This window comes from Myotis yumanensis, unplaced genomic scaffold, assembly GCF_028538775.1.
Source record: "Myotis yumanensis isolate MYYU_CA2020_CCGP unplaced genomic scaffold, mMyoYum1.0.hap1 SCAF_15, whole genome shotgun sequence".
Classification (NCBI taxonomy): Eukaryota; Metazoa; Chordata; class Mammalia; order Chiroptera; family Vespertilionidae; genus Myotis; species Myotis yumanensis.
In genome coordinates this window covers 50,901,726-50,916,161 of record NW_027223766.1, presented here as the reverse complement: position 1 = coordinate 50,916,161, position 14,436 = coordinate 50,901,726, and the positions used below count along the sequence as shown (strand labels likewise).

At 57.7% G+C, this 14,436-nt stretch overlaps 1 long non-coding RNA gene across 1 annotated transcript; it reads right to left on the bottom strand.

Annotated features, from left to right (window-relative positions):
- Positions 1–760: 760 nt before the first annotated feature.
- Positions 761–14,187, bottom strand: LOC138993214 (uncharacterized). Its single transcript, XR_011468248.1, has 3 exons — positions 14,091–14,187; positions 11,432–11,510; positions 761–1,408 (listed from the first exon to the last, which is right to left on the bottom strand). It is a non-coding gene; the product is annotated as an uncharacterized lncRNA (long non-coding RNA).
- Positions 14,188–14,436: the final 249 nt, after the last annotated feature.

Genomic DNA, 14,436 nt, shown 5'->3' with positions numbered 1-14,436 from the left:
TGCTACTGTAATGTTAGGGAGAGGTAGTCCTTATCCAACACATAGGTGTTGAATGCCTACTATGCGCCAGGTTCTGTTCTCTGCCCTGTGTGTTTCTACCAAATTCTGTCAGGCTAGGAAGCCGCAGTGCCCTGTGCCACCAGCGCCTTCAAGGGGACTTGAGAAAAGGTGAAAAAATGGCCTAATTAATACACAAATCAACAATAACACTGCTCAGAAGCTACTAACGAGACCCTCCAACCCTAAAAGGAAGTCCCTTCTAATGAAAAGAATATTTACTAAAGGCTAGCATTACACATTCCCGACATCCCTCAGGCCTCCCGTGGGATGGTGCTATGGGCTGAACCGTGTCCCCTTCCAGATTCACGTGTTGACATCTAAACCACCAAGACCTCAGCGTGTGACTGTATGGGGGAGAGGGTCTTTAAGAGAGGTGATGACGTTAAAACGAGGTCACCAGTGGGCCCTGCTCTGACCTGTTCTTACAAGAGGAGGAGGCGAGCACCCAAACAGGTACAGAGGAAAGCCATGGAGAGCAGGGGGAGACGCCACCTACCAGCCAGAGAGGCCTCAGAGGAAACCAACCCTGCCGACACCCGGAGCTTGGACTTCCAGCCGCCAGGATGGTGAGAAGGTAAATTTCGGTTGTTTCACTCTCGCAGTCTCAGGAACTTTGTTGGGGCAGCCTTAGCGGACTAACACAGGGAGACACCATTTCCCAATAGACAAACGGATTCTCAGAGAGGCCGTGTAACGTGTCCAAGATCACGCCGCTGGAAGCTAAGAAAAAGGGGTGGGGAACTCAGATCTGTCTGATCCCGAGCCTGTGTGCTTAGCCACGGAGCACTGGGCAGGTTTCTCTTCTCTGACACGTTCTGGGCCTGTTTCAGAAATGCGTGTGTTTTTTTTCTTACTAGATCTCCTTTATTTTTATTTTTATTGTTAATCCTCACCTGAGGATATTTTTTCCCTTTGGTTTTATTTAGAAAGAGTAGAAGGGAAGAGGGAGAGGGGTGGGAAGAGAGAGAGAGGGAGACATCCACGTGAGAGAGATACATTGATTGGTTGCCTGATTGGTTGCCTCCTGCACGTGACCTGACTAGGGCCAGGGATGAACCTGAAACCCAGGTACGTGCCCTTGATCGGGAATTGAACCTGAGACCCTTCTGTGCTTGGGCCGGTGCTCTAACCACTGAGCACTGGTCGGAGCTGCTACATCTCTGCAGGGTAAGCATGTCAGGGCAGGGGGGTGGCAGTGAGCCCAGTTGCACACGGCAGACCCTGATCCTGGGAAGACCCTGCAGGCCCCTGGGCAGTGGGCTGTCTGCCTGGTAGCGGGGCCGAGCGGGAGGAATTCTCCATGCCTTCTCTTCTGTTTTCTAGAGTCCTTATCTTCAGAGGCAGCAACCTGTGGAGAAAGAAAGACAAATGTGAAGTATTCCGAAGACTGTGAGTAATCTGAAAAGACAACGCTAGATCAGGGAGATACAGCTTTTTCTTAAAGAGACAGACGATAAGTATCTTAAGCCCTGGCCAGTGGGCTCAGTGGGTAGAGCACTGGCACAAAGGGTCTTAGGTTCGAATCCTGGTCAAGGGCAGTTACCTGGGTTTCAAGGTTCGATCTCCAGCCCCAGTTGCGGCTAATGCAAGGCTATCAATCATGTGTCTCTCTCACATTGATGTTTCCCTCTCTTTCTCTATCTCTCCACTCCCTTCTACTCTCTCTAAAAATCAATGGAAAAAATATCATTTAGGGGTAAGGATTTTTTAAAAAATCTATCATCTATCTTTCTATCTATCTATCTATCTATCTATCTATATCTTAGGTGTGGCAGGCCAGACAGTCTCCATGGCAACTATTCAATTCTGCCATTGCCACTGGAAGTTGCCATAGATAACACGTAAATGAGTAAGCATGGCTGTGCTCCAGTAAAACTTTATTGATATATACAAATGTGCATTTGACATCATTTTTCCTGTCATGGAACTATTATTCTTTTGATTGTTTTCTACCACTTGAGAATGCAGAGCCCATCCCTAGCTCGTAGGCCTGTGGGCGAGATTGGGGGCAGCTGCCAGATGCTGGGGAGGTACCTGTAGTGAGCATTTCTGGGCCCCGAGAGCCTGGAGGGCTCGTGGACAAGGCCATCTGACCTTGGCCTATGGATGGGGACACCGAGGCTCACAGCTCCATCTCTGGTCTCCTGGTCTAAGTGCCTTCTCGACCCTGAGGGCGCGGGCCCCACCACGGGGGTGATGGTGTCTCTTTGCAGAGTGAGCACCAGACCCAGGGGCGCGTGTCTCAGCTCCTGATGGAGGCCCCGGCACCGCCACCTCCTCAGGCTCCAGTGCGTGAGTGAGGGGCGCACAGTGCGTGCTGCGTGCGGGTTTGCGGTGGGAACAGCACGCGTTCTCCCCACGAACTATCGGCCCGAGCAAATGCTCCAGGAGCAGCACGGCGTTACGTCTGTGAATCCTCGGGACAACCCATGAGGTGAGTGCTGTTACCACATCCGCTTTCAGGTGAGGCCTTCGACACTCAGAGAGGTGATGTCACTTCACCCCAGACACACAGCTCACCAGTGGCCACCCCCGGTCTCAAACCCAGGCCCAACCGGCTTCATGGCTGGGTGGACACTCAGTGGTGACAGCCCCCACCTCAGCCTGCTGCCCCCCCCCCCGCCCCGCCCCACCAGGCCAGGTGTTGGGCTTGGAGAGCCGGTCACCCTGCCCACGGGGCAGATGTAGCGAGTGCATTTCTGTTGCATTCACGGGACGCTTCTCAGAGGAGGCGGAGCACAGAGAACCAGGTCAGTGAGACACCCCCGGAGGCAAGAAAGGCCTGTCTTTCTGTCACCAGAAACTCAGATGTCATCGTCTCCGCTCCCCGCTCTGTTCTGTTCAGACCCGTTTAAAATCGGTCCTGACAGTCAGCTGCGTGGGGAGAGACACGCTGCCCGGGCGCCTGCTGCTGTGTGTGGGACGGAAGCCACAGCTTGAGATCAGCCCAGATGTCAAAACCAGAGCCGCGCTGAAATGCCGACGGTCAGTCCGTCCAGCGGCAGAGCCCTGCACGGCCGTGACAACCAGGCTGAGGAACTTTATAGTTATGGCCCCGGAGCGGTGCTCACAGCACGTGAAGACATAAAACCGACCATGCAATCACGCATCTGGTAAAATCTCCTGTAAGTGAAAAACATGAGTGTGCGATATACGTGCATGGAAACATGTCTGGAATTTTGTGCACCAAAATGTTAACACTGTTAGTGTGGGTTCGTTCGTTCATTCATTCATTCACCCAACTAACATTTATTCGGCATCTACTATGTGCCAGGGAATATACTACGTGCTAGGAACACAGTAGGAAATACAAGGGAAATTCCCGGATGTTGGGTGATTTAAAAAAATTTTTTTAATGGACTTTATTTTTTAGAGCAGTTTTAAGTTCTCAGCAAAGCTTTCCTTTGCACCCCCTGCCCCCATATGCACGGCCCGCCCCACTATTAACACCCCCACCCGAGGGGGACACGTGTCACAGTCCATGAACCTACATCCACACCATGACCCCCCTGACCCCCCAGAGCTCCTGGTTTACAGGAGGGCTCACGCGTGGTGTTGCTCCTTCTGTGGGTCTGGACAAGTGGATAATGACATGCAGCCGCCATCACAGTCTCAGGCAGAGCAGTTCCACTGCCCTAAACACCCCCTGAGCTGCCTCCTCATCCCTCCCTCCCCCTCAGCCCCTGGCAGCCCCTGATCTCTTTACTGTCTTCCTAGTTTTGCCTTTTCCAGAATGTCCCCGAGTTGGAATCGGACAGTCTGTGAGCATTTCCCGAGTGATTCCTTCCACGTAGGAATCGTATGCATTTAAGGCCCCGCCTGTCTCTCCAGGGCTTGGTAATTCATTTCGTTTCAGCACGAATATCCCATTGCCTGGATGGACCGCCATTTATCCATCTACTTACTGAGGAACTGATTGCAGCACGCGACCAATAAAAGACACCGAGGCAGTTCATATTCTTTCCTGACGCCAGCTCTATGAAACCTGGTGTGCATTTCATATTGCCAGTCTATCTCAACCCAAACGCTGAATTTTCGTCTGAAACACTTGATCTGTATGTAGATATCATAAATTTTGCAGTTGAAAAAGTAGATTCACATACCCATCTTGTTCCAAACACTCTTGAAAGTTTTCTGACGTATCAGTTTTTAAATTTTTATTTTCACTAATTACAATGAAACCAAATTTATAACTCAGTCCCTCAGTCACACTGGTCATCCATCCAGTGCTCAAAAGCCACTGGATGTGGCCAGTGGCTGCCATACTGGCAATAGGGTTCCAGCACTTCATTCATTCATTCATTCATTCATTTATTCACACATTCTTTGGGAGACCCTGTCCCAGCAAGCCACAGTGCCCACTCTGAGGAGGAGCAGAGAAGCAGCCAGGGTTCTGTCGTAAAAGAACATCATAGTGACCCTTTTCTCCCCCACCAGATACGTCTCTTCCCTGTGCCTCAGTCTTCCTTTCTGTAAAATGGGTAGAGAGACTAGAGTCTGTCCAGGATCCCCAGAGGGCCCACCCAGCTCCCCTCAGTGTGCTACATTGGGGTCAGACTGAGCTGGATCTGAATCTCAGCTCCTTGCAAAAGTTCTGGCCCCCTCTGTGCCTCAGTTTCTCCACCCACGCCTGGGGCTAGCTTTTGTTGGGACTCGAGCTCTGCAAACCACCGGCCCTGCATTAATGCCCTGGGAGTGAGGATGGTTGACCGGAGGACAGGAGGGACTGGGGGTCCCCGCTGAGCCAGTGGGAGGGGAAGGAGGGAGCTGCAGGGGTGGGCAAAGTCCAGGAAGCTAAGCAGGTACAGGTGGCGGGAGGCACACCTTCTTCACCTCCCGCTCCCCACCTGCCCCACTCCCTGGCCCTGCTCCTGGCAGGAGGCCTCGCTCACATGCTGCTGACTCACCCCTCAGCCTTGAGGGATTCCTGGGAGGGGTGTGAGGCTCCGCACGTCCCCACGGGTGGGCGGGAGGCGGGGAAGGAGGGTGGCTTTCAGCACCAGGTCCCCTTCCTAGCCCGGCAGCCCCAAAGGGGAAAAGACACCAGCTAGGGGCCCTCTTGGGGTTCAGGCACCAGGCCAGGCCCCAGCCCTCCTGGAGCTCACGGTCCCTCGTGGGAGACAGACGTGATTTGATCCCAAGGCCCAGGCATGTGGGTGCCAGGCGGCCACCAGCGCTGCAGGCTGCTGTTGCTGCTGTTTAATTGAGAGGTGACCGAGACGGAGACACAGGCACAGAATGTACATATCGTACGTGGACGTGCGATGGTTTTGCACCAGGAAACCACCATCCGGCTCAAGACAGAATGTCCCCACTCCCCAGGGACACCCAGGGCCCCTTCCCGGTCAGCATCCAGCCCTTCCCCAAGAGGCACCCAATTCTGACCTCCCCCCATAATCTGCCTTCTCTTGAGCTTCATAGAAGAGGGATCAAACAAGAGAGAGAGCGGGTGTCCTGGCTCTGTTCATTCATCCCCGAGCCGGGCCATGCTGCCCCCAACTCCTTCCCTCCCTCGTCCTTCCTCTTTCTCTCCCCTCCCTTCCCCTTCCTTTTTCTTTCTTTGCTAAAATATATTTTTATTGATTTCAGAGAGGAAGGGAGAGGGAGATAGAAACATCAGCGATGAGAGATAATCACTGATCGGCTGCCTCCTGCACGCCCCACACTGGGGATCCAGCCTGCAGCCCGGGCCTGTGCCCTGACTGGGAATCGAACTTTGACCTCCTGGTTCATAGGTTGATGCTCAACCACTGAGCCACACCAGCCGGGCTCCCTTTTCTTTCTCCTTCTCCCTCTCCCTGACCCTCCCCATAGCTCCTGCCCGCTCCTGCCCTCTCCCCGCTGCCTGTGCTCACACCCTGTGATTTTAAAACTGCCAGGGCCCTCCACCCGGTCGTTACCGGGGAAAGTACTGTTTGCAAACACCAACTGGTTTTGAAAACATTTCTCAGCGTGGGGAGCTGGGCAGGAGCCCTGAGGACTATAATCCAGGGCCTCGGAGATCAGACCCTCTGCTTAGGTCAGGGCCCTGGGCGTCTCCAGTCCCTGGGACAGACGCAAACAGGTGATTACGGTGGTGAGATAAGGGTTGTAATGGAGACTGTGCTCAGGAGAAGCCGAAAACGTTGCTCAGAGCCACGGGAAGCTTCCAGGAGGGGCCCTGTGAGCTGGGGCTGGAGGAGCTGGGGGGATGGGGGAGTGGGAGGTTGGGGGTGGGAGGGGGTCCACGTCCAGGAGAGGAGGGCGGGGGGGGGGGGTGGGGGCGGAGGGCAGAAGCACTCAGTGCGCTGACCTGACCTAGAAACAGCCTGAACTCCAGGTTTGCGGAGTCAGGAGGCCTGGGCTCTGTCTTCGCTGCCCTGGGCGTCCTGGTACCTGCCTGAGTGTCTGGGAAACGGGGAATGTTACCCATGTTCCACTGCCGGAGTCGGGGCCTGCTGATGGAGCCCCGCTGCTCTCAGGGCCTCCCAGTCTCCCCTCCCAACCCCCCCAGCCCCCCCTCTCCCCAGGAGGAAGCCCCTGGTGCCAGGGTCTCCATAGCCAGGGCAGGCCATCAGACGCACGCTAGCGTCCTGAGAACCCAGAGCCCTCAGACCCCTTCATGCCTTAAGGCCCCGTGACAGCCACCGTATACGGAGCACCTACAGTACCCTGGGTGCCCCCCCGCCTCATCTCTGACCCTCACAGCGACTCTGCAAATCGAGGTTCGCAGCCCCACTTTACAGACCAGCAAACTGAGGCAGGGACCCGAGCTATGTGCCTGGGGGTGCACAGCTAGTAAGGCGCCCAGCTAGGGTTCGAACCCAGACCTCTGCTTGCACCGGGCGCTGGGGAAAGTTGAGGACTGAGCGGCCATGCATAAAGGAAGAGAGGCGCACGCGGAGTTTGAGCATGAGGCCCTGTGGGTGCGGGGGCAGGAGACCAGGCGGTCCGATTGGCAAGCTTTCCACTGCTGATCCTTGATTCCCTTCAGTCACGGGGAGCTCAGTCAGGAGGCCCGAGGTCTGGGCCTGGCGGAGGGGTGAGGGGCTGGAGGAAGTCCCTCTCCGGCCTCACCTTCTCTCTGGGCCATTGTGGTGCAGGTCACTCCAGTGAGCAGGCCCTGCCCTGCGACGGGGACGCGTGAGCAAACATTTCAGTGTCAACAGGCTCCTATGGCCAAGATCAGCAAGCAGGAGTCCGTGCTGCCCGGGAAAGTGGGTCAGGGAGGAAGGAGCGAATTCCTGCTGTTCTGTTTTGAATCAGGGCGGAGAAGGGAGGGAGGGGCACCGTGCGGAGAGGTGGGTGCAGGGCACTGTGTGGAAGGGCAGCGGCCAAAGGCAGCTCTCCCGGATGCCTGGGCGGCCAGGGAGTGGGGGGAAGGCTAGGGGCTGGGGCTCAGGGAAAGAGGACCCGGTCTCTGCCTGCTGTGGAAACTTCCAGAAGCTCCCTGCCCCCACCACTGCAGGACGGATGGAAGTCCCATCCCTCTCCCCACTCTGCCCCTTCCTCCTCACTCCACTCTCTCTGGCAGAAGGACAATGCCGCGACCCCAGCCCTCCCCCGCAGCTCCATGTCTATGTCCTTCCGCCAGCTGTCCGGGCTGCCTGGGCCAGGCCCCCCTCTGCCCCTGGAGAGTCCTCCTCGTCCTGCCGCCTCCTCCAGGAAGCGCCCAGGGCTTCCTCTGACCTTCCCCTGTGCCACCTTCCAGGGCAGTGAGGCGTGTGTGATGCCTCCCTCCCTGACTGGGCCCCTCTGCCTGGAGGCGGGTCCAGGCGCCCTGGTCCTCCCTGAAGGTCCAGTCCCCAATGCCAGGGCTCAGGACACCACGGTCGCCACACGGGACCCTGGACACAGAGCAGCCGGTTCCAGGACGCCCCAGGCGGGGACTGTGCCTCCCCATGAGGACAGAGGCGCACCTGTCCCAGAACCACAGACTCCCCTGGGCCTGCCGTCCATGGCCCTTCAGCGCAGGGGAGGGGGTGAGGGTCACCCAGAGTCAGGCAGGGGTGCCCCGGCTTCATGGACTCCAGGCTGGGCTGGCTGCTTCTCTCAGGCCCGGGTGAGCCCATGGCTGTGACAGGAGAAAGGGAACCAGGCTCCCGCCGAGGAGGTGCCAGTCGACTCAGCAGTGAGTGGCAGCATCGTGTGCGGTCCCCTCGGACGCAACCCTCCCCCTGCCCAGGGCCACAGGGGCCGAAGGGGTCCTTGGGGACGTCCCCTGAGCACGTGACACTGGAGGCGTCGCCCCTTTCCTGTGGTTAAATGATACAATTTAGTGGAAATCTTGGAAAATCAGAGTTGCCCTCGAGCAGCCTTGAGGTTGCCCCCGACTGGCAGTCTGGGTCGGAACTCACAGCCCCACGCGGTGCGGCTCCAGGCCGGGGCGCCCTCCCTGGGGTCCCACAGCCTCCTGCTGCACCGGCCTCTCGGCGTTGCACATCCTGTGGGTCTGGACACGCGGATAATGACGTGCACCCACTGTCGTCTCACACAGAGGCCGGTCACTGCCCACAGCCCCCTCCGCCGCCTCAGCCCTCTCTCCCCGCCCCCAGCAGCCATCGAGCTGTTACTGTCGCCGCAGACTTCCTTTTCCAGAACGTCATGCAGTTGAAACCACAGAGCATGGAGCCTGTTCAGATCGGCTTCTTTCGCTCCATAGGCATCGACGAGTCCTCCGCGTCTTGATGGCACATTCCCTTTTAGCTGTGGGTCATGCTCCATGGTCTGGATGGGCCCCAGTTTATTATTTTATTTTTTATTTTTGGACCCCAGTTTATGGACCCACCGCCTGCTGAAGGGTGTGTTGGTGGCAGGACCTGGGTGACACCCCGAGGTGAGCCTGCTGCTCACAGCACGGGAGACGCGGTTACGCCTCACCGCACAGATCTGACCCCCGCCATTCCTGCACGGTCCCTACGCCGGGTGCCTTTCTTTCCTTCTTCTTTAAAATATATTTTTATTGATTTCAGAGAGGAAGGGAGAGGGAGAGAGATAGACACATCAATGATGAGAATCATTGTTTGGCTGCTTTCTACCTGCCCCACACTGAGGATCGAGCCCACAACCCGGGCATGTGCCCTGACCAGGAATCAAACCCTGACCTCCTGGTTCACAGGTCAGCGCTCAACCACTGAGCCACACCGGCCGGGCCTGGGTGCCTTTCTCACCAGCTCTCCTGTCTTGCTCTTATGTGGAGGGCCCCTAAAGTGTCATTTCTTCCAGAAAGTACTCCAGGCCCCCACAGTCTGAAACAATACCTCCCTTGGGGTGTCCAGGGGGGTACGTGTCCCACTGGTCCATTCTGGTCGGCTCTGCGATGCTCAGAGACCCTGAGCCACGTGCTCTAGGTCACACAGCCAGGGCTTCCAGGTGGGTCCGGAGACCTGGGACGGAAATGCTACTCCACGAGGCCCGCCCACTGTCAGGAGAGGACCCCGAGGGCTGAGAAACAAGCCCTGGGCAGGAACACACCTTGTCACCCTCTTCGCTCCGTCCCCGAACTGGCACCTCTTTAGGGGGCCCCGTATCCCAGCCCCATGGCGTGTGAGCTCCTGCAGCCCAGGCTCCCTCCCTCCCAGCCCCTGGCTCCAGCGGGCGGACAGGGCTGCACCGTACATGCTGCAGGCGTGACTGACGGGGCAGCCATCCAGCGCGCTCCCTGGGACAGACGCACGGAGAGGCACGCCACGTGGCGGAGTGATTTTTATCACATTCCCAGGAGCGACATCTTACAAACACATGTCTCTCCCGACCAAAACGGGGTTCTAAAAAAAGAACTGATAAAATTATTTCTCTCTAACAGCGAGGAAAAGAAGAAAAAAGAACGTGCGTCAAGCACTGTCCATCTGCCAGCACGGTGTTTGCTGCTTCTCACTTGTCATTCCTCAGCCCCTGGGTGGGTGTGCGATTGCCCCCGTGGAAGAGGCGATGCTCAGAGACCCTGAGACACTTGCTCTAGGTCACACAGCCAGGGCTTCCCGGTGGGTCCGGGGACCTGGGACGGAAATGCTATTCCACCCATGAGGCCCGCCCACTGTCAGGAGAGGACCCAGCGGGGTGAGAAACAAGCCCTGGGCAGGAACAGACCCTGTCACCCTCTTCGCTCCGTCCCCGAACTGGCACCTCTTTAGGGCGCCCGTATCCCAGGCGGTGTCTACCTTTGGGAGACGTCTCGCGTGGCCCTGGCAGAGACAAGCAGAAAGACTCCTCATTCCGCAGTCTGTTTCCCGGTCGGGCCTGATCTGGTCCGACTCCAACTGGGGTTCTAAGTGGAAGTCATCATGCAAGTGTGGCCCAGGGAGCCGGCTGGCCCGCTCGGCGGGGGCCAACTCCTCCACACGGCAAACGGCCAGGGGCAGGCAGCCCTAGACAGAGGACACGGACCCGGGCGATGCCACCGCTGAGCCTGCATTTCTGGGTCCTCGTGCACACACACCCTATGCGTGTGCGTCGTGCGGTGCATGTGAGAGGGTAAGTCTAGTGTTCAGCATGCCCGTCGGCTCAGCCGGTTGGAAGCCCAGGGGCCCCCACTCTCTATGGGCTCCGGCCTTGTTCTAAACCTCGGTTTCCTCCTGTGTGATGACAGCAGCAGGCTCCACCTCTGGGTGGCTGTGATGTGGGGACACAGTGCTGACCCCTGGCCCGGGGCCTGCCCTGGGGCGAGCTGGGTGCTTTTTTGTGATGCCATCTACCCAGTGTTGGATCTGAGCCAGGCTTTTCACACAAGCTGCTTCCAAATGGTCGAAGCCCAACTGGGAGAATCTGACTCCCAGGGCAAGAGAACAGGGTCGGGTGGCGAGGGGAGGTGAGCGAGCGCCCATCCCTAAATTCTGGCCCCTGTTCTCCCTCTGCCCTGCGAGGTCTCCCGCCCCACCCAGACTCAGAAGCCAGGATCACGCTCAGTAGAGGCACTAAATGCCCAGGGGCTGTGGCTGGGTCGAAGTTCTTATTTGGAATCCCAGGCCGTGTTCTATAGGATGCACAGCCTGCCCTCTCCATGTCTGCAGGGCTGTGGGCCGGGTGACACAGGGCATGGCTGAGGTGGCCGGAGCGCGCAAGTGCAAAGTTGGGTTCAGGTTCGAGCTCGGCCCCTTGGGCAAATCTCTTGCTACCCTGAGCCTCCCCGGCTTCCTTCCCTCCGAGAGGGGAAGGGGGGAAAGAACCCATCTGCTCGAAAAGGATCTACGAGGATGCGCCCACCTGCCAGGTACGGCGCAGGTGGGGGAGGGGCCACACGCGGCCAGTGACCCCTCCACTCAGGCCAGGCAGGTGGTTAGAGCCTTAGCCTAGGGTGTTGGGGTGGGAAGGGCAGAGCTGGGATTTGAACCCCACAACTGCCCGCTGGTAAACTCAGCTGCGATCCCCACCTAGTGCCCTGCATTCCACCCACCTGTGCCTCAGGCAGTTCCCAGCCTCCCAGGGACATGGCGGCTGCTCCCAGGTGGCTGCAATCCAGGTGGATCAGGCACCTGCAAAAAGCACGAGGCGAGAGCGTGGGCGACCCAGGAGGGGCAATCCCGCTTCTGAGGAAAGGCCCAGGCGTCCAGGCGGCGGAGGCGACGGCACAAGGTTGGTCCTGAAAGATGAGTGAGACTGGGGGGGTGGGGGGGCTGGGCCCTGGGGTGTTGGAGCTGACAGTGCCTTGGCAGTGGGGTGGCTCCGAGGATGGTCTCGGGGAGGTTGGCAAGGTCGGACGTGGCCACCTTGAGGGCTTTGGCAAGGCTGGGAGCCAATGTATGTGTTCCTTTCTGGATTCTTCCACACACCCCTCCTTCCTCCTGGCCCCACCTCCCCACCTTCTACCCTACACTGAGCCCCGGTGCCCCTGTATTGGTAGAGGAACCAACAGTTGTGGTGCCCCTCTTAGCTGGGTCCATGGATGGGTCTTGAATATGCAGACGGAACTCTGAAACATAAGGATTAGATCAGAAAAGGGAGTTGCGCCCTAATCGGTGTGGCTCTGTGGATAGAGCATCGGCCCGCCGACTGAAGGGGCCCGGGTTCGATTCCGGTCAAGGACGTGTACCTCGGTTGCAGGCTCGATTCCCGGCCCTGGGAGGCAATCAATTGATGTGTCTCTCTGACATCAACGTTTCTCTCTCTGTCTCTCTCCCTCCCTTCCACTCTAACACTCAATGGAAAAATATCCTCAGGTGAGGATTAACAAGAAAACAACAACAAAATGACAAATCAGAATAAAGCCAGCTGGCCTTCTTATAAGCCCTCAGTTCATTTAGGAAAAAAAAAGAAAAGGGAGCTGCTTGAAGTCACACAGATGGTTGGGGGCGGAGGGTTCCAGCTCCCTCCTCTCTGGTTCCCAAATCCAACTTCTGTCCCTTACACAGGCCAAGAGCCTTTGTGTGACCACAGAGTCTCAGGGAGGAAGAGAGGCTCCTTAAGAACAGCCCAGCCGATAGTCAGCTGCCTGTTAACAAACATCGATGACTCTTGGCTGGATACGCCTCCGAGGGTTTAGGTGTCTCAACTTCACTCTCACCGATGCCACCTGCACAGGAGGCACTATTGCTATAATCAGCCTCTATTTCACACCAGGAAACTGACACAGAGTGTAAGGGGCAGGTCCGAGGACACATGATTGACGGGCCGTGAAGGCAGCCTGGATCCAGCGTAGGGCTCTCAGTAGCACAATGTCTGAGGCTGGTCAGGCTGGGCCCTGCCCACGTGGGAGCTGAAATCCAGCTTGGGTTCTGCTCACAGGGGCTGTGCCGGCGGCTGCTCGGAGGAAGGGGCACTGGGTGTAAAATTCCCGCCCCGGGACCGCCATGCCAGGCTTGTCCGCCGGGAACAGCTGCTGGCCACCACATCGAGGCTGTTGTTATTCTCACGATAGATTTTTTTTTTTTTTTAAATCCTGACCTTCTCACAGCCATCTAAGAGCAGAGATAAAAATTGCAAATGTGAGAAGGCTGTGAAATGGAAGACCTGCCACCGGCCGCAGGGGAGAGGCGCTTACACACACACACACACCGCCCGGCTCAGACGTGCTGCCCCAGCCACGGGACGGGGGCGAGCCGGGCGGCGGCCTTTCCTGCGGGCGGCTTGGCAGCCCGTCCGGGCGGCGTGGCCACACTGTTGCCCCGGCTGTCCCTCTTCTAGGAATCGGTCTGGCTGACGTGCCCATCGGCTCTGCCAAGATCTCAGTAGAAGTATTGTCTGTCAGAGCCTCAGGGTGAAGGAAATTGGAAACCACCCCAAAAATACAAAGAGGAGGTGGGTCAGGCCCATCCATTACGGTGTGTCCGCATGTAAGCACCCAACAGACCTTGACAAGGAGGAGGTGGGTTTGTTATAAAAACAGCGAACGGCCCCGAGATTTGCTGGGAGGGAAGACCATTGAGTGCACCGAGAGACCATTTGGGTGAATACTGTTTGGATGTGGGTGTACGCACTTCATCATGGCGGAGGCGGCAGAGGGCTGCTGGTTGCAGTTGTTCTGGAATAAGACTGTGGGTGCGGGCAGAAATCCTGCACCCGCCGGGTGAGCATGGGTGCGGACGGCAAGCTACCTGACTCCCCCCAAGTCTCAGGGTGAAGGGCTCTGACCCGCAGCCAGGTGTCTTGGTTTTGCCACCTCCTTCCCGTGTGGCCTGGACCCAGGGACTCACTCTGGCCATGCCTCAGTTTCCCCGTGTGGACCGTGCTGAGGACCGTTCCTCGCAGGGCGGTTGTGAGGATTGAAGAAGTGCAACCAGGTGACCCTGTTTTTGCAGCCTGGAGCACGAGGAGCCCCCAGGCGTCGCGGGGACGCTGGAGGCTGGGAGAAAATGCTGGAAAATGCATGCAGCCAACGCCGGCCATCGGCTGTCGCTGTGGAGTGCTCGTTGCTGAATTCCCACATTTCATAATGTTGAGCATTTTTGGAAAAAAGGATGACTTTTGCATTCAGAAAAAGAAATCATTGATTTCAACAGAAGACACTTGCAAAGGCCCCGCTGGGAGAAGTTGCTGAATAGAGGCTCAGGCTGGGACTCACCGCCCTGCCCCCGCCCCCAACCCCCCCCCCCCCCCCCCCAGCACCCTGTGCTCACCACTGGCATTGTTCTGACCCCCTGCGCTGGTCCCTCTCCTGGTCAGCCGCCCCAAAGCCCGGGGAGCTCTCCCAGGACCAGACTGCATGGAACCGGTGTCTGCGTCTCCCGGCCTGGCCCACAGTAGGCGCCTCATGCGGGTGTGCTGAGCACTGGGTCTTGAATGCCTGAGCAAGCGCTCGCTGAAGGAAGTTCCGTCTCCAGCCCCACAGTAAACACGCTCCCGCTGACCCCTCAGGAATGCTCCTGGCGCTGGCTCCCCAGCCAGGCCCTGAAAATGAACACAGTGCGTTAATTACACAACAAAGCCGTGCCTTCTGGATGCAGCCTCCAGGCGGCCATGTGG